This window comes from Phoxinus phoxinus (genome assembly GCF_949152265.1).
Source record: "Phoxinus phoxinus genome assembly, chromosome: 12".
NCBI classification, from domain to species: Eukaryota; Metazoa; Chordata; class Actinopteri; order Cypriniformes; family Leuciscidae; genus Phoxinus; species Phoxinus phoxinus.
Window position 1 is genome coordinate 30492365 of NC_136887.1, and position 26119 is coordinate 30518483.

At 38.0% G+C, this 26119-nt stretch overlaps 1 protein-coding gene across 1 annotated transcript in view; it reads right to left on the minus strand.

Moving 5' to 3' along the window:
- Positions 1 to 26119, minus strand: part of stox2b (storkhead box 2b) — a 73361-nt gene that overhangs the window by 35799 nt on the left and 11443 nt on the right. The gene's annotated exons all lie outside the window — the stretch shown is intronic.

A 26119-nucleotide genomic window follows, 5' to 3' on the forward strand; every position in this document is an offset into this window, starting at 1 on the left:
TATTTATTAGGGCCCAAGCCCTGAAAGGGCGCAGAGCCCTATTGTTCTTCTAAGGGTTTTTTGTTATTCTTCTTTATAATATTTTTTTTTCAAGGTTTTTGCCACTTTTGGGGGCCTTAACGTGCTCAAAAACTCTTGAAACTTTGCACACGGGTCAGAACCCGCGGCCATTAGAGCCAGACTGAAGCTGGTACCCGGGCGTGGCAGGGGGGCTCGACAGCGCCCCCTGGAACGGGGTCCGAAAACTTGGTCCATAAATCAAACACGCTTGCATGAAATAATATGAAACTCGGTACACTTATAGATCTCATCGGTTCATATATCCTTCATGCTCTGACTTTTTACCCCAGCCCAACAGGAAGTCGGCTATTTGGCGTAGTTTAAAAAACACATGCAATGGAATTTAAAATACTCATCCTAGACGATTCAAACAATCACCACGAAACTCGGTGTGCATGAAGTCAAGACATTGAGGATGAAAAGTTGCGAGGGGATTTTTGATATCTCGAACGGTTTGGCCGTGGCGGGGAAACGAATTTATGGCGAATATTGGAAACAGGAAGTGTGTTATAACTAGAGATGCACCGATTTCAATTTTCTAGGCCGATTCCGATTTCCGATTTTTCATCAAGTTTGACCTGCCGATACCGATTTTAGCCGATTCCGATTTTATTTTTTCTAACCACTTTACAACACACACAAATGTTTTTTGTCTATGTTTTCTTTAATAGAACATTTTGCATAGAATATAGAACATTCAAACAAATAATTACTCCCGGTGTGGGAAATTCACACACATTAAAGTGAAGTATGAAAAAAAAACATTTCCTTCTTTTCACATTCAATACCCCACATTTTTTACCACATAAAAAACGATCTTTGTTGATCTTCCAGTAGATCAATGCATTTTCACTTCTGCCAATGGGCGCCTCTGACAGGTAGTTCTGTACCTGCACAGACAAGGGGCTGGCCAGTTGAACGACAGTTTCACATGGCAAACGTGAGAGGCGCGTGAACGACCGTTTCACACTAGGCTTGTTTGAGATGCGCCTTGCCTCGCCTGAATTGTATGCGAGAGTAGGCGGCTGCAGTGAGGGGAGGAGTGAAAAAAGCGCAGGCAAGCCGGACAGTTTTCTCTTCTCGCAGTGGATCTGACACCTGTGAGATCAAAGATGGATATCGTGGGATTCACGGGATTCACGCTCGTGCACAGTGTTGCTAATAAACTGGATGTAATTTAAGTTCTGTTGCTTTTATATGAAAATAAATATAATGAACAAGACACCCAAAGCACTGGTTATTTAATTCCATTCCAAATACGTGTTTATCAATCATTTTTTTCTTTAATACAGACGTGTTTTTATAAAAAAAAATTAAATAAAAATTGCATAATCACATAGGCCTAATCCATATAGAGATCGCACTGTCAGAGAGTTCGGGAATATTCACACATAATTTATACACATAAAACATGATATCAGAGTATTAAAATCAAAATTTTAAAAGAGAACAATACATCACGGTTGTTTAAACCAATTAGCATTAAGCTGTGTCGTCAGCAAGTCGTTTCCCATCATGCTTTTGATCAGCGCAGTCGGTGGAGAGCAACTGCGCGCAACTGCAGAATCCGACACGTGCGCCTTGCGCTCGCGAGAGTTTTTTTACATACGTCGGCATGACATCAGAGCCAGGCGGACCGCAGTCGAACACATTTCTAACCGGCATGCATCTCGCGCTGATCACCGGTGATCGGTTCTGCGCAGATTTTGCTCATCTCAAACAAGCCTACTGTAAACGAGCGGCGCGTGAACGACAGTTTCACATGGCAAACGTGAGAGGCGCGTGAACGACCGTGAGTGGCGCGTCAGCGTAAATGCATCATCACAGCAGCTGCAGCCGCCGGAGTATTACTGGAAGCGTTTGTAGTACAGCGTCACAGCAGCTGCTACAAAAGTCTCGGCGCCGAAACCCGCGATTCACTGCTGCTCACGCGACGTTCCTGCTTGAAGCTCGCGCGCTTCTCTTTGACCGGTTTTAAAAATCGGCATTGGTCAGAGTGATCGGCCGGTCACCGATTACGGCCGATCACGTGAAAATCGGCCGATTCCGATCACCAGCCGATCAATCGGTGCATCCCTAGTTATAACTTCTGCATACATTAATTGATCTTGATGAAACTTCAGCAGTGTGTTTGTTGTAAGAGGCCAATCACATGGATGTGACTATTGTGAGTCAAAGTTATAGCGCCACCAACTGGCAGCAGGAAGTGTGTCACTTTCAAAATGCTTTGAAATCACCCTCTTATTTTTACCCGATTTGCTTCAAACTTCATCTGTATAATGTAAACACACGACAGATGTAGACCTGTGAAAGGATTATTGATATCTTTAATACTGTCGCCATGGCAACGCTTTAAACTTTCATATTCTTTTTGGATGCATTTGAGGCTCTTAACATGCTTCAAATTGCATGAACCTCAACATGCATATCAAATTTATTGCCTAGTACACTTGTGCGAAGTTTCAGAAACGGGCGTGGTAAGGGGCTCATTAGCGCCACCTTTAGTCAAAAATGGGGTATTAGTTTTACCTACAGTAACCAAACTCGGTACGTATATTCTTCTCTTCTGTTACGTCCCCTGATGGTATAGAGGTATGAGGGAGACGTACATAATATAATTTGAACACTTTCCCTTTGTTTTAATCTCTGGGGAGTATCATGGGCGAATGACTCACTGACAACAAGTTACTGCAAGCAGGTGGTTCGCTTTATTTTCCATACAAACGTTATAATTGAAAATAAAGAAAAAAAACAAACAAATAAACTTATTTACAGCTATATACAACTTAAGCTAAATAATTGAAAAATGGTAATTGAAATAAGTCACAGAGAGAGAGAGAGAGATGAGCGGTGCTAAACAAACAAATCAACAAAACCAAAACACACACTCGCTAATCCCCCACCCTCTAAACTAACTGAAAACAAAAACAGGAATCTTCAGCGCTTAACACGCCATAACTAAAACTTCACTAACTAACCAAAACAAAACTTACACAGAGTTGCACACGCTCCTTCCCTAGTGTGTCTAACAGCATTGTTTCTACATGTATGCAAGATGTATGTCACGTGACGTACTTTCCTTTTCTCTTCTCTCCGAACCAGTGCAGATTAACTCAGGTTCGAAGCTCCTCTGCATAAGTAAACAAAAAGAGCAAATAAGCAAACAAAAAGAGCAAGTAAGCGAACCACCACAAAGTCAGTCCAAAAATAGCACCAGCCAACAAACACTCCAAGCTCCTCCTCTTCAGTCCTTCAGAGTGCCTTTTATGCCGAACCACAGCCGATGATTGGTTGCCTCTGACCAATAACAGCACCTAGACACTTAGAGAAAGCAAAGAGCGGGAAAACAGGAAGAAACCAACAGCAGAGGGGAGAAACGCAACAACCAATAATAAAAAGGGGAGGGAAGAAAAACGCTAGCACGTAACATCTTCGATCCGGACAACTTTCTAATTTACAGTCATTAGCTCCGACCAACAGGAAGTCATATATTTTGGTTTGAATGTGTACTGTTTGGAGCATTTTCCCTCTGCCCCTCTGTGCGTGTGTGTGTGTGTGAGGAGGGGTGGGGGGGGGCTAGTTTTTTAGTTTAACCATTTATCTGCTGTGTGCAAAATCTCTGGCACTTTTGAGGGCCTTAACGTGCTCGAAAACTCTTGAAATTTTGCACACTGGTCAGAACCCGCGGCCATCAGGGCCAGGCTGAAGCTGGTACCCGGGCGTGGCAGGGGGGCTCGACAGCGCCCCCTGGAATGGGATTCGAACACTTGTCCGTATATCAAACACGCTTGCATGAATTAATATGAAACTCGGTACACATATAGATTTAATCGGGCCGAACAACTTTCCCTGGGTCAAGTTTTACGCCAGCCCAACAGGAAGTCGGCTATTACGGGTTGATTGGAGAACGCTTGCTCTCGCATTTGAAACACTTCTCCTAGAGAATTCATCCGATGACCACGAAACTCGGTCAGCATGAAGTCAAGACATGGAAGATGATAAATTGCCAGGGGATTTTTGATATCTCGAACGGTTTGGCCGTGGCGAGGAAACAAATTTATGATTAAAAAAGGATGCATAAAGTGTGTTATAACTTAGTTATAGTTTTACCTACAGTAACCAAACTCGGTACGTATATTCTTCTCTTCGATCCGGACAACTTTCTAATTTACAGTCATTAGCTCCGACCAACAGGAAGTCAGATATTGTGGTTTGAATGTGTATTTTCTCTCTCTCTGTCTCTCTGCCATTATGTGTGTGTGTGTGTGTCTGTCTGTGTGGGGAGGGGAGGGGAGGGGGGATGTGTACTTGGTATACATTACATTGTGGGAACCGAATGTCCCCACAAGGATAGTAAAACCTGAGATCACCTCCAATGTGGTCCAGCCAGCGGTCCCCATGAGGGGAATGGGTTAATAAACATACTAAATTATATATTTTTGAAAATGTAAAAATGCAGAAGGTCTCCTGTGATGGGTAGGTTTAGGGATAGGGGCAGTGTAAGGGGATAGAATATACAGTTTGTACAGTATAAAACCCATTACGCCTATGGAATGTCCTCACAAGGATAGAAATGAAAGCTTGTGTGTGTGTGTGTGTGTGTGTGTGTTTTTGGTTGGGTGACAGTTGTAGGTTACAGTTTGACAAGAGTTTATAGTTTAACAAAAGCACAATGTTGTGTTTCATTGCGAGTGTACACAAATATAAGGAAACACTTTGCATTTTGAATGATGGTCTGTATGAACAAAATGACGGAGTTTTTATGAGTAGTTCGATCGAGCCTCACACACACACACACACACACACACAGCATTCCAGCATTGCTATCTTGACATCGCAGAATGTTCATTATAGCCTTAATAAAATATAATAATAAAATAGTCAACCTTACATATAAAAGTTACACTGCTCTGTTTAAATAGTCATTTGTACAGTTTGTGCCGTTCATAATATTTTTTTTTAATTTTTCTATATTGGAACGTGAGTGTACAAAGTGTACAAAGTACAAAGCCTATAAAAAGAATATATATATATATATATATATATATATATATATATATATATATATATATATATATATATATATATATATATATATATATATATATATATAAAATTAAAGCTGCAAGCAGCGATGGAGGGCCCAAGCCGGTGGCACCGCCACCCGGTGCCTTTAGTTCCACTAAAGGCACCAGGGTGGCGGTGCCACCGGCTTGGGCCCGCAATCGCTGCTTGCAGCTTTAATTATTATTATTGTTCTTCAAGGGTTTGGGCACTTTTGGGGGCCTTAACATACTCAAAAACTCTTGAAACTTTGCACAAATGTCAGAACCCGTGGCCATTAGAGCCGGACTGAAGCTGGTACCCGGGCGTGGCAGGGGGGCTCGACAGCGCCCCCTGGAACGGGGTCCGAAAACTTGGTCCATAAATCAAACACGCTTGCATGGAATAATATGAAACTCGGTACACTTATAGATCTCACCGGTTCATATATCCTTCATGCTCTGACTTTTTACCCCAGCCCAACAGGAAGTCGGCTATTTGGCGTAGTTTAAAAAACACATTCAATGGAATTTAAAATACTCCTCCTAGACGATTCAACCAATCACCACGAAACTCGGTGTGCATGAAGTCAAGACATTGAGGATGAAAACTTGCGAGGGGATTTTTGATATCTCGAACGGTTTGGTTGTGGCGAGGAAACGAATTTATGGCGAATATTGGAAACAGGAAGTGTGTTATAACATCCTCATACATTAACTGATCTTGATGAAACTTCAGCAGTGTGTTCGCTGTAAGAGGCCGATCACATGGATGTGACTATTGTGAGTCAAAGTTATAGCGCCACCAACTGGCAGCAGGAAGTGTGTCACTTTCGAAATGCTTTGAAATCACCCTCTTATTTTTACCCGATGTGCTTCAAACTTCATCTGTATAATGTAAACACACGACAGATGTAGACCTGTGAAAGGATTATTGATATCTTTAATACTGTCGCCATGGCAACGCTTTAAACTTTCATATTCTTTTTGGATGCATTTGAGGCTCTTAACATGCTTCAAATTGCATGAAACTCAACATGCATTTGACATTTATTGCCTAGTACACTTTTGCGAAGTTTCAGAAACGGGCGTGGTAAGGGGCTCAGTAGCGCCACCTTTAGTCAAAAATGGGGTATTAGTTTTATCTACAGTAACCAAACTCGGTACGTATATTCTTCTCTTCGATCCGGACAACTTTCTAATTTACAGTCATTAGCTCCGACCAACAGGAAGTCAGATATTTTGGTTTGAATGTGATATATTGATATATTTTAGACTCCGAGTTTTTAGCGGTGGTTGATTTTATTCACACCAAACTTTTTCAACATGATGAAAATACATTAAAGATGCTAAATTATGAACGGATATTAAATATCTCAAACGGTTTTGCTGTGGCGAGGGATTAAAGTAATGTCCAGAAAGGAAACACTAAAAGCCTCATATCTTCTAAAAAATTTATTATACACCATTTATTTCTATATAAAAGTATACAAATATCAGAACTAAACCCATTTTGTTCTTTTTTTCAATTTAAGAATTATGTATAAGTTAAAAAACAGCCAGAATGCGCTATTTAGTCAAAAAATAAGTCATACATAGGGCAATACTGCCCTCTTGTGTTCGAAATCAGGTAGGCCCATTGTATATTGTATTTATATATAAATATATTAGTGACTGTGAGAATATTTTCCTACGGGTTAATCGATGTGTGATTAAAGCGGGGGCTTTTAAATCGCTAACTTAAAAGCCAAAGTAGTAGCCTACTGGACGTCCAGTAGGAATGAACTAAAACACATTCACTCTGTTCTGCTCATAGACTGTAAAAAAATGGTTCTGCTCGTTCCTCGCCGTGAACGCGTTATTACCCGTGTAGCCGTGAGCATTTAGTTTCATTTTAAACATAGCGCCATTTCGGGGGTGGGATTGCTTGAATCAATATTCAAGTTCAATATTGTTCAATATTCCGTCATCATCTTTTCAGTCAGCTGTCCACCCATGATTAATGAAATTGGACTCCTTGTGCTGATCTTTGCTGCGACTCTCATTCAGCTCACGATTTATTAAGCGGACACGTTCAGGTTTTAATTGTAGGTTAGTGCCCGTTCTCTAACTGAACAAAATTATTTTAACACACACACACACACACACACACACACACATCAAATCGACGGTGGAGCGGGATGAAATATTTAATATATCTGTATATTTGAATATCTGTATATTTTTCCCACCGGTTAACCAACGTGTGACACCAGCGAGGGCTTTTAAATCGCTAATATAAAAGTGAAAGTAAGTATATAGCAAACTGACATCGAATCAATGTGGAAACGACGTTTCTCGTGACATTGAAACAACATCGTTTTGCTCATCGAATTAACGTTGAATCAACGTCAGACACACCATTCAACCGCATTTCAATGTTGAATCGATGTTTTATTTTCGGTGTAATAACGTTCTGATTGAACGTAACTGTTGATTCAACGTTGACATTTGATTGATGATTGATACTAACCTTTACAACTAAAAATCAACGTTGAATCGACATCGGTCTGCTATCTGGGTATGATTATGGTGGCGCTCGCAGTGCGCTCGAATGAATTCCTATGAAAGTAGAAATTAACTAAAAAACGTTCGCTCTGTTCTGCTCACTCCTCGCGTTGGACGCGCACCGTTATGAATGTCTGTGCAGCCGTGAGCTTTTTTAGTTTAATTATAAAATTAGCGCCATTTCGGGGGCGGGTATAGGCTATTGCTTGAATTTATTTTGCAAAAACACGTGCTATATTTCAGATCAATATATTTGTTTTCCTTAAAATTATTCTCATCTGAATTACAAATAATGTATTTCTGTATAAAATAATACTATGACTAAAAATGCATTTGATGTTTCTTTTTTAATCAATAACTTAAAAATAAACGGATTAGGCTACTGCTCTGTTTGAGGACTAGAAATTAAAACCAATGCAATATGATGAATGTCCAAAAGATGGCACCGACAGACTGTTTTAAACGAGGTTGGATAAATATTTCTTGTTTTTAAACAGTGTACGTGTGTGTGTGTGTGTGTGCGCGTGCAATCAGTCCCAGGTAAGAGGCATGAATGATGGGAATTGGACTTCTGGGAGTGAGGTTAATATTCCGGAGACGGTTCCCTCAGGTTGTGAAAAGGAGGCGGCGCGGGAGCCCCAATAGTAACCAACTGCAGAACCCCAGAACCATATGTCATAGCAGTGTGATCACGACAGTGCCAGCCTAAAAGTCTGATGCCAGAAGTGGGCGTGGCCAGACATTGCGCTACTTCTGTGTTTCAAAGTTTAAAACAATGCTGATATATTTTTTTTTGAACGATTTCATTACAAATGTTTATTTAATATATATATATATATATATATATATATATATATATATATATATATATATATATATATATATATATAAAATATTATAACATATAATAACAATGTTTTGTCCTATTAACAAAAGACAGACAATGTACTATTAACAAATGTTAATAGTTTTTTAAAAGTTAAAATGATACTTTATGCATTTGGTTAGTGTCAAATGATTAACAATATAAATTGAACGAAGTTTAAAACAAACAAAATAATAAAACGAAAACAAAGCTTGAACATTTGATTTAATTGAAAAGCATTTTTTAAATAAAATGTGTTTTTTTTCCTCTGAAATAGCAAAAGCATCGCACACTAGCTGTACCTGCTCTAAATAAATAATAGTCATTAAATAAAAATACAAAATCGAAATAAATAAATTATATTTTATTGTTATTTTTTTAATTCTTGTTCTGTTCTGAATATCAATACATTTAAAGGATTTGTTGTGGAATATTTTGAGTATCATAATAAAATCAGAACAATTCTCATTTTAGTGATTATTTTTATTTTTTATTTTTTTCACTGTTCTAATCAGGTCATGCAAGTCAAATTCTTTGTCTTGTCCCTTAAAAAAGGTAATATATATATATATACCACACTTCATATGAATTTTTGGTGTTGTGTACTTACAATGGCTGCTGATTTCATGTGTCCGTTAAGTCCATGAGACTGTAGGGTGTCTAATTTTTCATTTTAGGTTTCAGAAGGGTGCTCATGCATACTTTGTGGTTGATATGTGCCCTCGATGCGCACTTTTGCAGAACCCACACTGATGCAAGCTCTAAAGCAGACTTCTTCTGGACAGTCAAAGCGGAGTTACGTTATTGCCCGTTGTGCACAGGAACCCTAAAGGCACCGGGGTGGCGGTTTTATATATATATATATATATATATATATATATATATATATATATATATATATATATATATATATATATATATATATATATATATATATATATATATAAATAAATATAGCTGCAAGCAGCGATGGAGGGCCCAAGCCGGTGGCACCGCCACCTCGGTGCCTTTAGTGCAACTAAAGGTGCCACCGGCTTGGGCCCGTAATCGCTGCTTGCAGCTATATTTATTTATTTATATATATATATATATATATATATATATATATATATATATATATATATATATATATATATATATATATATAATTTAGATTTAATTCATCTTTTTTTTTTTCTTTATTTGTTTTCTTCTGTTGTACTGTTGTAAAAAATAATAAATTCGCAAGAGCAATACCCTCAGACACACCTACCCATGTATGTACAGTTTAGGAGTTAATAAGGTACAAATGTATACATACTTTTAAGAGCACTGCCACGGTGACAAACTGTTATACTTCAAAAGGTAACATTTTGCACATTGTTAGTACACAAAATTACCTAGTAAAAGTGTTTATTTTATGAAAGTCCAATAGCGCACACAATTAAGGAAACACCCTAAAACACCATTTATACAGGATCTCCAGAAGACACTGTGTGCGTGAGATGCGTTTCCATTTTGTTCAGTATAATTTGGCCCTAGTTTTCCACAAGTTGTATTTAACAAGGCTGCTCTTGCTCGTTCTCGTTCCCCCTCCTCGGGGCAGATCATTAATCAGAGGGAGGACTCCCTCTCTGTCCGGCCAAATGAGCAGCGAGAAACTAATGTTTTTCCAATAAGCCACAGATCAAAGGTCACCCATCCATAAAGCAGACTTCCACCATCTTTCTCATTAATATCAACAATCTGTGCCCACGGCTTGCTGCAAACTAATGGACATTAGCGTGTCCTGAATGAAATCAAACAGACTATTATGATTCAAAGAATGGAACAAATCATTTGTAACTATTTATGATGAACCAAACGGTGTCTTTTGAGCTTTGGAAATGGTTTGCCTGAGCGGTGATGGTTTGCAGGCAGAGGGTGTTGGGTTACAGAGCTCTTAATGGCACACTACAGATTCATGGAGAGCAGAAACCTGCTGTAGGTCAAACTCAACCTTGGCTCACTAGTACAGACTTTGCAGGAGTCTTGGCAAATGCAGTTTACAACTTTCCATGAGGTCTGGACAGTTTCGAGGAAGACAACACTCCTACTGTAACTAGATTTATCTAGTTGGATGTCGTAGAGCATGGAGCTAGCAACCCCAAGGTCATGGGTTCGACTCCAAGGGAATGAATACGTAGCGTCAGCCAAACACATAAACATAAATGTATCTTTCAGATTGTCAGCATTTGCATTTAACATTCTCTGACCAATTGCAACCCACCAACACCAGCTGTTTTTCCTGGACATTTTGGCACGACAGTTTCACTGGAAAGCCGTCCGCTGTCATTTCATGCCTTGCAAACCCTTAACGCTTCATTCATCCATGGCTCTCAGTGTCTGGTTATCTCTAGCCCGGGCCACGGTGCCAGTTCTCAAGGTCCGAGTTCACATTTCCTGGGTCTGTTGTGGCTCATATTTCTTGTTGTGTTATGTCAGGGCCGCCAGTGATGACAGGAATGTAGACGAGGGCCAACGGAGCACATCTTTCCTTCCAGAGAAAGCTAACAGCGTGACCCGCTGAGGGTGTTCGTGATCTGTAGCGCAGTCTGGTGTAGCACAACACATGGGGTGGCGAGTCTTAAAACAACAAATTGATCAAAATAATGATAATGAAAATGGCAACAACAAAAGGTGGGTCTTTGCTTTTGAGCACTGAGAACCGCAGTTATTGATGTCACTACAGGCATAAATACATGTAAAAGTTGTGAAAAACGTTTCTATGGAGAATAAGAAAAGTTTGCTTACATTACCATTCAAACGTATGGGCGGGTCAGTAATATTGTTTTGTTAAATTAATTAGGCCATTCAGTAAGAACAAATTCAATTGATCCCAAATGACAGTAAAGACTTTTACATAGTAACAAAATATTTCGATTTCTATTCCATTTATGTTTATCTAAGAATCCTGAAAAAAAAAAATTACACTAAAAAATGCTGGGTTGTTTCAACCTAATTTTGGGTCAAATATGGACAAACCCAAACGTGGGTTAAAAATGTAATTAAAAAATGTAACCCAACGGCTGGGTTTGTCCATATTTGACCCAAAATTGGGTTGAAACAACCCAGCATTTTTTAGAGTGTTAGTGTACCATTATTTCATACAAATATTAAGCAGCACAACGGTGCACGTTGCACAGCTGCACTACTTCCTGAACTTTAGCCAGCTCCTCTGCCATTATTGGACAAACTGATTAATCCAGGGGTGTCTGATTATTGTTGTTGGTCAGGCACACCTGGATTAATCAGTTTGTCCAACAATGGCAGACAGGAAACAAAGGAGCTGGCTAAAGTTCAGGAAGTAGTGCAGCTGTGCATAAAGTCCACTGTATTCAACATTGATAAATATGATCAATGATAATATGATGATATGGACCAAATCAGCATATCAGAATGATGGACCTGCTGAAAATTCAGATTTGCCACCAATTACCAGTAACATTTTAAAATATATTCAAATAGAAGTTATTTTAAATAGTAATCTTTTTTTTACATACAATAAATGCAGCATCGGTGAGCCTAAAAGTCTTCTTTCAAATATGATAATTTAGTCCCACATAATTCCCATCTGATTTAGTACCATTACCATCAAGTAGTATAACTTTACCATAATTCCACTACGAAAAGTCATTTCAAATGTCTCTTCATTTCAAGACGATGTCATCGTGTTCCATCGCACCATTGTCAGTTTGTTCATCCTGTCCTCTCCGAGTGACTGATCCCACGCTTGTGCTTGGGCTGCTGCAGGTTTTTTTTTAGTCATGAAGTTCATTGCACGCACCCATGTAGCAGCCAGACCCCCCAATGCATGAGAAAAACGTGTTCTGAATTATCAACCCTACCCCCCACTTTCAAACCATACTGTTTTCCTTCTCTCTCACCCTCTTTTCTTCCAGGATCATCACAATCTCCTTCTTCCTCTCAACACCCCATACTGTAAGAAACACACTGCTGATACTCTCACGCCAAACAATCCCAAACACGCCTTCATTAGTGAGTGTCAGAAAGCGCTCCAAGCTACACAGACAGCTCTGTTTGCCCATATGTAGGCCATTCCACCTCCAAAAATACCACAAATCACTCTTATGCCCACCATTGCAATGAGACAATTGGGCAAGCTCTTCTCTGACGATAGGAATCCGCGTGTTGAAACCAAGTTGCCTCTTATTTTACATCAGCCTGAACATGCAATCACATGTACATCATGCCTTTGGACTACAGATTTCAAAAGCACCAATGCTCCAAATCGAAGTATAATTAACAAGAAAAAAGAAAAACATTCCCTGCTGATTTAGTTTTTTGTTGACCTGAATAATTTAGAAAGAAACTCAGGTTTACTTCATTGAGAAATACTTGAAAGTAGGGCTGTAAACGATTAATTGCGATTAATCTCATCCAAAATAAAAGTTTGTGTTTACATAATATATGTGTGTGTATGGTGTATAATTATTTTGTATATATAAATACACAAGCATGCATGAATATATTTGAGAAATATTTGCATTTATATACTGCATATATCATTTTATATAATTTTAAATTATGTATATTATATATAAATATAACTATTTTATATACAAATAACACCTTTTTCTTAAATATATACATGCATGTGTGTGTATTTATATATACCAAATAATTATACACAATACACACACATATTATGCAAACACAAACTTTTATTTTGGATGCGACTAATCGGGATTAATCGTTTACAGCCCTACTTGAAAACGAAACATTATATTAGTTAATATTCCCTTCATATTTACCTGGAAAGGAAATAAATACATACATGCACACACTTTTTTTTATTTTGCTGTGGTACTAAAATGGGTTTTGGCAAATGTAAAATTCACCGATATTGCCATCAACTACTGAAATTGAATCTACTAAGAATTCTGTTGCACCGGCTTTGAGAAAGAATGCAAACAGTCAGACACTTTAATCCCAGTTAAAGTCATGTGAAACCCTATTGTACTTTCTTGATCTGGGCACTTTGACTCGGTAGTGTTCCTCAATGCTGCTCCTAGGGACCCACACGCAACTCGTATCTTCGATGTACTCCTTATCTAACTTGTATTCCTGTGGCACCTGATTCAACAGCTCTTCATCTCATTAATAAAGTGCACACGATCTGAAATGGGTACATGTCCACTGGTGTGGAAGAAACCCGCTCAATACCACCCAAAACGCCAGAGTTCTGCTGCTTTAAAGAGCGTCTGTATAGAGCGAGCGTGGGCGTCTTCAGCATGGTTTATGATTTGCTCTTGAGCGCACTAAACAAAGACACATGATCATTTAAAATAAAAAATAAAAATAAATCGGATTAAGAAATAAATATGTAATTTTAAACTGTAAAATATAACTTTTCACTTACATTGTTATTCTGATAATATACCGAAGGCATATTTGTCCAAAAACACAAACAAAAGTAGACAAACATTTGAACACTATTCCATGCGTCAATTTAGTACACTTGTTAACCCGGACACAGCCTAGCTATATGAAAGAGCAACAAGAATAATCTGGAAAGTCCTGCTGACAAATGTACATGGGAGTCTAGAGCATGACTGAGAAACACGGATCTAAAACCCTCTCCATTAGTGGCCTTCTACACAATCTGACCAGAAACAACAAGCAATAATGTCTGTTTACAAGAGTCCATGTTAGATGTGGAGTGTATTATGAAGACAAGCTGGGGAAAGCACATTGCTCTCGATTCTACTCACAAAGGGTGAATGTTTTGGATTATAATGTTGGTCTGAGGACATTTCTGAAAAATGCAGTGTTATTTAAATGGAATGTGTTCGTTCCCTCATATTTCAAACTATAAGCCCTTAAAGGGGCCATATCTTGGAAAACAAATGTTTTATTTTGAAATTTATTTAAACTATAAGCTACAGGTAATTGAGAAATCACGATAGTTGTGGCGCAATAAGCAAATGATCCATGAATAAGCAAATGATCCATGAATTAGCAAATGAGCCCCGCCTCCACTCACTCATACATGCTCGTCTACAAGTTGATGTATCAGAATGGTAATGCGTTTTATGTATCGCTCTTTACAACATCGAACACATGAAGGGAATTAATAAGCCTTTGGCTTGGCTAGTTTATCAAACAGCAAATAATGTTACACAAACCATGTTCCCGTTCACCATCTCAGAGTCAGACAGAGGCCTTCTAATAATCAGCATCTTTAGAAACACTTTGAACAACTCAGAACGTCAGTGGAGAAAGGCATAGAGTTCATCCTAACATCGTAAAATACATCATATACATAACTCGTATTGCTAAATGTACCCGATTTTTCATATCAACAAAAATATACCTGGATCTCCTGGCTTATCGTGTTTTTGAGACTATTTTTTTCACTGCAGTTTTAAATAGAAAATACTCAGTAATAGTGTTGACTTATGACTTTGAACATGGTTTGTCTTAAAGCATATTAAAACACAACATAGACAACATTAAAAACTTGATTTTCACCACAATGTGCAGTGGATGTTGTATGCAGAACAGGAATGAAGAGTGCTCTCCATGTGCATGTCCTGAGAGGAAAGTGCCAATGCCAAACTGCTGCCAATGAGGCCGAGCCTCTTGACTCCTCCTGCTGTAGCCTAATTTCAGTAAAAATGAGCAATTATAGCCTGCCATTAAATAAATAGCCAGCGCAAAACTCCCTCTGCCAAACCACAACTCAATGGCCTCAGTCCAAACCTAAACCATACAGGAGGAACTTCAACATTCATTAGGTACCTGAGCTCGGCATTCGCACTGTTCGAGACAGTTCTGTGGATCTCTAGGGATGGCAGACTGATGTGTTTAAAAGTTGTGGATGTGAAATAATGTGATCACACTGTAAAGATTAAAGAGAAAATGGACTAGAGGTGGTTTCGAATGACATGCCGCTCAAAGTACATTAGAGCTGCGTGATTGTGCTAGTAGGTTTAAAAAGGTTTAACCAATTTAAAGCGGTCCCATTATGCTTCTTCTTTTTTTAATTCTACTTTTTTTGGTGTGTAATGTTGCTGTTTGAGCATGAAAAAGGTCTGCAAAGTGACAAAGTAAATTCACTCCATACTCCAAGCACTGTTTCCGAAGCTATCCGTGACTATTCATCGTCGGTTTGTAGACCTCTATAGCTGCAACAATGTCAGACGTGGAAAATAATGTGTTTAACATTTAAGCATAAAAACCAATTCTAGTATACCTCAAAAACAAATCAATACTTTGTCTTTAAAGGGGACCTATTATGTCTTTGATGCATTTCTATGAAGTACACTACACAGATAGAATTTCTTGCTCTAAAAACTGACGGTTTGCAACAGTACCTTTAGGACTTAGTTTTTTTTTCAACAAACATTCGGTTTCTGCATCGCCCTTGCATTGACCCTCTGTTTTTTTCCTTTCACCCATACACACATTCTACAGACACCCCAAACTCTTTAATCTAATTTTCATATGACACATGCCCTATATTAAGTCAAGCTGCACACATTAGGATCTCGCCGTTTCCATTTTCCAGACACAAAAAGCTCAGATGATCTCAACAAATCACATACATCTTGGCATTCTGACATGTGTTTGGCCATCCCCGAGTTCTTGTCTTCTGAGGAAACTTTTATCGCTCTCACTCCCTGAAACCACACACTAACTATCTGTAATCCTGTTCTACATCTTTCAACAGGCTGGACTATTACAAAAGCATGGCTTTAACAGCGAGAACTGAAGCTGCCTGACAGGTTTTCTAAATGCAAAATAAAAACAAGAAGTTATATTTTGCATAAAGATATAGTTTTCTTGTTACTGTAATACAGTAAAGAAAATCATTCTGTTCAGTTTTATAATTCTTGTCATTATTAAAAGTTAGCTTAAGTCAACCTTTGAACTCAAATTACATTTATGTTACACTCAGAAACTGTTTAATATAAAAGGACTATCAATTCAGACATGTATATAAATAAAGTAATTTTCAGACAAACTATACATCAAAAAATAGAAAGGCGGCGAACGCCAACTGAACAGCCGCTTCCAGTTTGGACAGCTCTGTTGATTATAATGGGAGCGATCTAGTTTCACTCGTGTCTGGTGTAGACACACGTAACCCAAACTTTTTTGACAGATGCAAGTACTCAAGCTTGTTTGTTGCCGTCACCTAGGCTACAGCAGCTTTTTTGCATTTTAGGCTTATAATAAGCTTGTATATTAAGGCCAATTCACATTGCACCGACAGACACTTGACAAACGCAGATTCAACATGTTCAATTGGCAAAAACGAGAGCAGACCTCTGTTGTCATTTGTCAGCGTCTGTCGGTGGAGTGACAATTTGCCGCCTTAAGAGAGCATTTAAAGTTATACTCAAACCAAAAATTAAAGTCCTATCATCATTTACTCAACCTCATGTAGTTTTAAACCTTTATGACTAACTTTTATGGAACACAAAAGATGATATTTTGAAGAATGCTGGGAACAACATTGAAGCCCATTGATGTATGAAAAAAAAAAAAAAAAAAAAAAAAAAAAAAGGTATGTTCCACAGAAGAATAAAAAAAGTTTTTGGGAAACCTTAAAACTCATTTTCTCTCTTTGTTTCCCTCTAGAGGACAGGATGACGACTTTCACCCTTTCACGACTTTAACTACATGAAGGGTCGCATGAAAAAAGAAATACATAATTTTTCTGATTTTGGGTGCTTATTTGTCCTGAAAATAATGTCATAAAGCAAAATGTCATGGTGGTACTAACGCTACGTTTACACGTGGACGGCTTTTTTCATAAACGGACATTTCACCCCTCTCATTGTGCACACCTGTCAGTTTTCAGAAAAGTGTTCGTTACACGAACCCGTGTATATGCCGTCAAAAGCATGCCAAACCTGTAGGTGGCAGTGTAACGAGAAGCTCAAGCCCACGTTAGCCAATCAGAATCCCGAAAATATTTAAATACTGTGACGTCGGCTGCCTAAAACTCAGTTTTTCCTCAGTTTACATGCAAACGTGCAAACAAAGTTTTCCAAAATCTCCACTCTGGTCGGAGTTTTTAGAAAGAATCGTTTTCAGAGGAGACTTCTCCGTTTGCGTGTAAACGAAGGGCACAAACGATTGGAAATGTCTCCGCTTTTCAAAATAACCATGTACGTGTAAACGGGGCCTAAAGTAGAACCAGAAACATAGATCTGTTGATGGCATGTTTTCCACAGCTTTCATGATGTTTTTTCTATTTTTTTGCAATTTTGCCCATTAGTACAAACATCACAGCAAAAAACTAAACAAAAAAACTTTTCAGTGATGTCCAACCTAAAAAGAACTAGAAGAGCAGAAATCTGTCAATTTTCAAAAAAAAAAAAATATATATTTTTTTTTTTCAGAGAATACAAGATGCATCATTAAAAACACAGCATAACAAAAACTAAATGGGACGTCTGATCAGCCTGCGAGATCAATAGCGGTGAAAGTGGCGGTGAACTCGGTTCGAACTCTGGCTCAGAGGCGGCGCTGAATTTATGCAACTAGGTCGCCTGTGCACGAACGACAGCTTCAGTCAGGCAGCCTGCCACCGAGCGAGGGCCCGCTCGCTCCTCGCCGCTTCATTAGGGAGCTCGGCGCAGCAGTTTCAAACAGAATCCATCATGTGAAGTCGATTGAAATCCAAGCAATTAAAGGGAAACCCCTCTGCTCTTCAAAGGCACCGGGAACGAGCAGGAACAGATATCTCTATTGCCCCCCTGCCATTTCACAGCCGAAAGATGACCGCAACGTCTTTGTTGAGTTGCTCGCTCATAATCATCACCGTAGAATCAATGTATTCTGGCTTCAAACGTACAGAGCACTACTTTCATGGTCTGATTGTAAAGCACTTCGGTCCAAAGCTTCAGCGTGGCACCGTGGCGTTAAGTTAAGCACTTGGCTGGCATTAATATACGCCGTCTCTCTCCGAGGGCCTCGTAGCGATCCTCGCCAAGGCTAATCATGGTTTAGCAATGAGCGCAGTGCCGAAAGTTTTATCGTAGAAGTCTTAATGAGTGCACCATACATTTGGCGAGGCCAATTTGAGCGGTGTCCAAAAAAATCTTAAACAAGAGTCCCGTCTTTCTCTTGAATCATTCATTGAGATTCAGGATCGCCTGAGATATGGTCATCGATGTGATCTCCACTGCGTCCATTCACCAGTGGTGCAGCACATGGGCATTGGCCCGCAGCCCGGAGAGGAAACTTCATCATGATTTGAGCAATATAATATTTGAGTAATTTATTCCTGGGGTCCAGGGCCAGACTCGCATCCAGGGTTGATTTAAGAGTCCCTGCTTTGTTGTAACTCTCGGCAGACATTCTGGAAGAGGGCAATTTCAGCTCAGCTGTGTGTAGTTTGGAAACGCACTATCATGGCAGAATAGAATAAAATGAAAGAAAATAAAGCTCCGATTTAAAACAACACAGCTCAGTTTCATAAAAATACAGCTTAGACATGTGCAAACGCTTAAAAAGTGAGAAATTATTTTATATCGCCTAAAATGCACTAAGCAATAACAGAGGCATACAGATCTTCATTATATGTTAGACTTGACGGAGTATTTAAAGAATTAATGGAATAGTTCACACAAAAAAAATTAACATTTTGTCATAATTTACTCACCCTGGTGTCAATCTGACCATTTATTATTTTCTTTCTTCAAAGAAACACAAAAACAGATGTTCTCCAGAGTTTAGAAGTCACTGGATTAGGTCAGACTCAGTACTAGATTTCTTTTGTCTCTTATGATGACCAAGGCAGCATTTATTTGATAAAAAAAAATACTGGTAACACTTTACAATAAGGTTCATTAGTTAATGTATTAACTAACATGAACTAACCATGAGCAATACATTTGTTACTGTATTTGTTCATCTTTGTTAACGTTAGTTAATAGAAATACAGCTGTTCATTGTTAGTTCATGTTAGTTGACAGTGCATAAACTAACGTTAACAAGATTTTAATAAAGTACTAGTAAATGTTGAAATTAACATTAACAAAGCATAATAAATGCTGTATACGTGCAATTCATTATTAGTTCATGTCAACTAATGTAGTTAACTAATGTTAACTAACAAACCTTATTGTAAAGTGCTACCAAAACACTAAAACAGAAATATTGTGAAACATTATTACAATTTAAAATTATTAATGCAATTCATTCCTGTGATCAAAGCTGAGTTTTCAGCATCATTACTCATCAGTCTTCTTCAGTGTCACATGATCCTTCAGAAATCATTCTAATATGATGATTTGCTGCTCAAGAAACATTTATTATCAATGTTGAAAACAGTTGTGCTGCTTGGTGGAAACTGGGATTCGGTTTGTCAAAGAATCCTGGAAAAAAAAAACCTCAAAAGAACAGCATTTATCTGATATAGAAATATTTTGTAACATTATAAATCCCTACGTTTACATGTGAACCAATAATGTGTTTTTTAATTTTATTTTAATTATTATAACAATCGGAGTAAGGACTTAATCGCAGTAAGATGTTTACATGACAAGCAAAACTCTTTTACATGCTATTTTCATTATTTGCTAAGAAGTGTGGTTATTTTTACCACCTTCGTCACATACCACAATGCAAAGCACAAATGATGTACTCGCATACAATAGGTGCATTAAGCCGCGTTTCCACCGCGGGAACTTTCCCCAGGAACTAGGAACTTTGGGCTGGTACTCGGTGTGTTTACACGAGACATATCCAGCTGCAGACCCGCAGCACCACCAGTTTCAGAACCCCAGCGCCAGAACCCCAGCGCCAGAACCGGAAGTGAGGGAGTTATTTACAATGAGACAAGCATGTAAACGATGACAGAATTTTCACTAATTTGAAGAATGTTAACCGTTTCACACGTAAGTTTAAAATATTCTAATTGACCCCCCCAGCGTGAGTTTTTCAAGGCGACCGTTATTTCGAATCTGTCATGTTATGGTTTCCATGGTGACGCGTCACTGCTTGTCACGTGACACAGCGCAACCACAACACAGCGCTGAATGAATGATGATCTGCTTTTATGTAATTTTTCCTTTTTTATTCTAAATATTCATTACTTCAACTTACATATGTGTTGAGTCTCTTTTCTGTCTCTGCTTACTGAAAAAGGTGTATACATTGTATAAGCTACCATTGACTAAACATTGGGGATTAGTCTACAATAACTACAAATTAATTTAATATATATTCCTTCTGGAGATTCCCGAATGTTTTGTTCAAATATTTGACTTGCTGTATCCACATTATAATATAGGATCTACAGATGTACACTACTCTGCATTGTGAAAAGCCAGTGTCAAGGTCCAGCACACTTCTGAATGATTGGTGACAGTTTTCATAATTACTTTAACAATGGTATGTGTCACTTTACAATAGTTTGTGGCATTTTCTCTCATGCTAGTTTACAATTATTTGAAATACCTGATTGGTAAGTGTCAATTTGTGGTGCACATACTCCTGCTTGTAAGTAGTACCACTTTAATAAGAACATTTTACTAAAATAGCTAAATAGTTTCTATATTCTTGTATAGTTACAAATGACAGCTTAACTGTCCTATATACAAATAGAAATAAATGTGTTATCATAACAACTGTATTTACAATATGTAGATAAATACATTGTAAAAATTATTATAAAAAAAGAACCATAGTAAATATAAATGCATACAACGAACCACGATATTAAAAATATGGTGAAGCCCAATGTTTCTGTACCTTAATGTATCATTATAACATACGTATAAAGTATGACGTTTCGTGTGTAATAAAAGTATACCGTTTTGTGTCTAAGCAAATTACGCACCAAAACGCGTTACTCGGTTTAGAACGTAAGCTCCGCACCTCACTTCCGGTTCTGGCGCTGGTGTTAGAACGTAAGCTCCGCCCCTTGCTTCCGGTTCTGGCGCTGGGGTTCTGAAACTGGTGGTGCTGCGGGTCTGCAGCTGGATACTATAGGTTTACACCGCAGGAACCAGGGTCTAAATGAAGTTCCAGGTAAATATTTCCCCCTCAGAAAGTCCCTGCTGGCGAGGTAGTACTTTTTCAAAGTTCAGGAACTTTCGGGGGTGGGACTTGTGCGCTGAACATGCTGATTGGTTGTGTTCACGCCGCATATTGACTGGAGGACTCCACGCAGCATTCTATTTTAACCGGCATTTTTAAAAATCTATTGCGGTTTGTGACTTCATGCATTAAGAGTTGTCTGTCTGCAAATATGGAATTTAATTATAAAAAAACACTGGACCGACGACGAGGTTCAGGCTTTATTAAGCGTATTTGTGTAACAGGACATTTTCTGCGCGTTCGTCCCAGCCGTCTCACGGTCAATGTCCGCAATACATCACAAACAACTACAGCACAGTTTGAATCTCCTCCATACTTATTATAAATGTGGCGCTCAAAACTGATTACTGCCCGTCGCAGACTGGGAGGAGCAGTCGCGCGCAGTTTATAATCTTCCCGGTACTTTAGACCGCGGTGTAAACGCAGAAGGCAACCGTTCTAGGGCAAAAAAAGTTCCTGAGAAAAAAGTTCCTGGGACAAATTGTTCCGGGTAATTTCGGTGGAAACGCGGCTTTACTGACCAATGGCCACTGTTTTAGTCAAATACAAAACACACTTCTATGGACGTATTGGATATTATTCGGTGCTGTAAACATACAGTAGCAATGGTGCTGTAACTCCGTCACGTTCTTCGCACCGTCTCAAGATGAAGATGAGGAGCAGAGACTGTGCAGCGACTTGTGTTGACAGAGTTTAGCTATTATGGTTATGAGCTTAATCGCATTAGTTTGATCAAAGTATTTGTTTACATGAAGTAAAGTTTAATCGCGATATTGACAAAATCCCATTATAATCGGATTGTAAACGTAGTCTTTACTGTCACTTTTGATTTACAATTTAATGAATACTTGCTGAATAGTATTAAAATTCTTACTGACCCCAAACTTTTGAAAGATAGTGTGTTGTATACACATATGTAAGACATATATATATATATATAAATAGATATGTTATATAAAATATATATACATTTAATATTTATACATTTTAAATCAATTGAAGACAAAACAAAAAAAATACAAATATAATTTGAGCTGAAATGTGACCTGTTCTCAGCTCAAGAACAGCATTTATTTGAAAAATAATATTTTAAATGTCTCCAAGTTCACTTTTGTTGAGTTTAATGAATCCAAAAAAAAAAAAAAAAAAAGTTTGACAAAAATATCAAATAGGTACATTAGAACTGGAATACGGCTCACAAGTTGCATGGGCTACATTTATGATACTTTATTATTTCATGCTTTTTGGTCATCCATGCTCATTTTATAGCAAAGAGCGGCGCTGACAACATACTGCCTTCTGTTGGATTTCAGAAGAAAGGAAATAATTTAAGGTTTGAACGACAAGAAAACCTGACAAAATGGGCATTATTTTGAGTGAGCTACTCATTTATTGCATTGTTTCTTATCCAGGAGATGGATGATAAAGATTGATCTGCCAACACCCTGCAGCAAACTGGCAACCTGAACATTTAAAAATAGCAGTAATCAATTCTTTAATCAGCTAGAATAACAAGTCATCTCACACACACACAGAGATGGTGTGTGAGACTAGGGTGTGTTCCAACAAGCTGAAAAGCTTCTCATATGCATTATATTTTATTTAACGAGGGTACAAATCCCGGCTACGGATTGTGTCATTGTTGTGATAGTCATTACTGTATAATCATCATTATCAAAAGACATGCTGCTCTTTATTCTGGCACAAAAGTGCTGGAATAATGAAAACCTGATGATTTTGTTCTTCTCACTCACTGGAGAATGTGATTTGAGAACACACAACGTTCAAGCTCAGTCTAACTGGCTGAATTATGATAGTCTATGAATTTTATGAGGAATGGTGGATATTTTCTGGGAAAAAATGCTATAACTGCTTTATCCAGAATGGCCAAGAAACAAGTAGCGTTTGAAATATGCCATTTCAAAGTGCCTTGTAGATGACAGCCATATCTAGAGACAAGCAAGCAAGCCCTTAGCAACACCCTCACAACCACCTACACTGACTTTTCTAACTTCTTCACTTTGTTTAGAAAATATAAGAATTTACCTCCTTCACAACACTAACTACTTTTCTGGACAAGAAATCATTTAACCCTCCAAATTTGGAGACCACCCTGAACTTCTAGGACAGAAAGAGACAGAGTAGGGAGGACACAAGTGAGTGAAAGCCAGTGTGTGAGTGTGTGAATGTGTGAACGTCATCTGGCCTGCCTGAGCAGCCCATTCATAACTCCAGGTCACAAGGCAAAAGAAAACAAAGAAATCTGAGCCAAGAATTTAAAGCTTTGTTTTTCTTCTGTGAGAGAAGACATGGGATTGAGTTCCGGAATCATTTGGCCAGTGTCCCCTGTTCCGCAGTTTCCACAGAGCTCCCAGGATGTCTTCCAGATGACACAAGAACTGACGGAACCCCATTGAGCGACACTGAATGAAGGGCATGCGTGTTGAAGGACTATAGGCGACAGAAAACATTAGCAATGATTTTGCTGGTGAAATAAAATTAGGCAGCAGCAAGAATCATAATATTTGTATATTTTTTCCCTAAAGCTTTACAAAACTTTCTGGCCTCAAAATATTGTTAAAGTTGGTAAGTTTGAATAATTTATGTGAATCCAAAAAACTCAAATCATTTGCATCAACACAGAACAGTTCACAGGAGTCTCTGCTTGCTATCATTTTATAATACATGTTAAAATACACACTACTATTCAATAGTAAGATTTTTTAAATAAATTAGTAATTTTATGCAGCAAAATCATATTAAATTGATAAAAGTGACCATTCTAATGTTACAAAAATATTTCTATATCAAATAAATGCTGTTCTTTTGAACTTCCAAACATGAACGTTTCCACAAACACATTAAGCTGCAAAAATGCGTTTAACATGTATAATAAGAAATGTTTCTTATATTAGCATATTAGAAATGGCACAACATTACTGTTCTACTGTATTTTTGATCAAATAAATATAGCCTTGGTGGGCATAAAAAACATCTTACTGACGCAAAACTCTTGAAAAGGTAGTTTTTTTTTTTAATTGTGAAAAAAAACCATATATTCATTGAAACAATTTTACAAGGCATGTACACACATCAAAATAACTAAATATTCTGTGTAAATTTAGTGTGTGTGTGTGTGTGTGTGTGTGTGTGTAGGGGGATGCTAATGTAGAAAGTGCTCATGTAAATTGTAAATGTATTTTAAATTGTAAACAAAAATAATATAAAATTGTGTTGACCCTATGTCACAGAAAACAATTTCAACAACACTTCTGACATGAAAAAGTGGGCAAGAAAGACGACCCTTCTATACCACGATTGCAAATGGGTCACTTTGGGTCATTTTCTATAACATTTCAAATAAGAGAGCTTACTCAAGAGATTACACAATGAATCTTTTCTGGTAAAAGACATTTTAAGCTTCCCACAAATGCTTTTTAGAGCATATAGTATTAAGCATCACAAGAATGTTGAAACAGATGGAAATCACAAATGAAAATAGAATACGGGCTGATCTTAGAGACATTCACTTGTGCTGTTGAAAAGCAGAATAAATCCAAACCAGAGCTTCGCTGTCACACGTCCATCAAGGCGGATGAAGTGAAAAGAACAAACCGTCAAGATGTGATGCATTAGACCTTTACAATGCATGTTAAACACGGTCTGACATCACATAATGACTTCATAAATACAGTATCATGTTCCCCGTATGCCTGCATGTTTGAAGTTAGTAAACTATTTTACTTCTTTGAGTGGAACTGAATGCATTTGAAAAGACTAAAGAATAAAAAAAAAAAAACACATGTGACTGGATGTGAAATTAAAAGCATTATCAATAGGTCTTCATGAAATGTTTTTTAAGTGCCATTTTCTAATCAAATGAATTCAAAACACATTGTTCCTTGGTGTTAGTGAGAGTTTTTGACATGATGCTGCCTGTGCTCATTCTCCAGATATTTTCCCGCAATATCAAATGACCAAACTATCCATCCAATACGAATGCACTGAATAACGTCACAGGACAACAGTCAATCACACAGCGGATTCCTCATTCACGTCTGCTGGAATCAGGTCACACTGGACTGTTATTGACTATCTGTAGACCTTATGCGCCAGAGAAACAAGCCATCTTTAGGATTTTGTCTTTGAACTTACATTTTTCCGGTAGCCCTGTATATTTCTATGGTATCGCTGTCAAAGAGTAATTGTCTGGATTAGAGTTAACGAAAGTTGTCATGAGCATTGTCATATTTGAAGCAGATGTCACGATAAATGTCAGTAGAACGGGAAGATTTTAAAATGTGCGTAAGATCTTACCTTCATGCTGTGGCAATACAAACAGGACACAATGCTGAAAAGGAACGGGGCTACATAAGATACTATTAATCAAGTGAGAGACAGACTCAATGAATATGGAAAGCTATTATTAAGCACACACAAATGTTGCTTCACTGAGGGTCAAACATAAGTGGATGTTTTGTTTGAGAAGAGTATAAAATGCCAA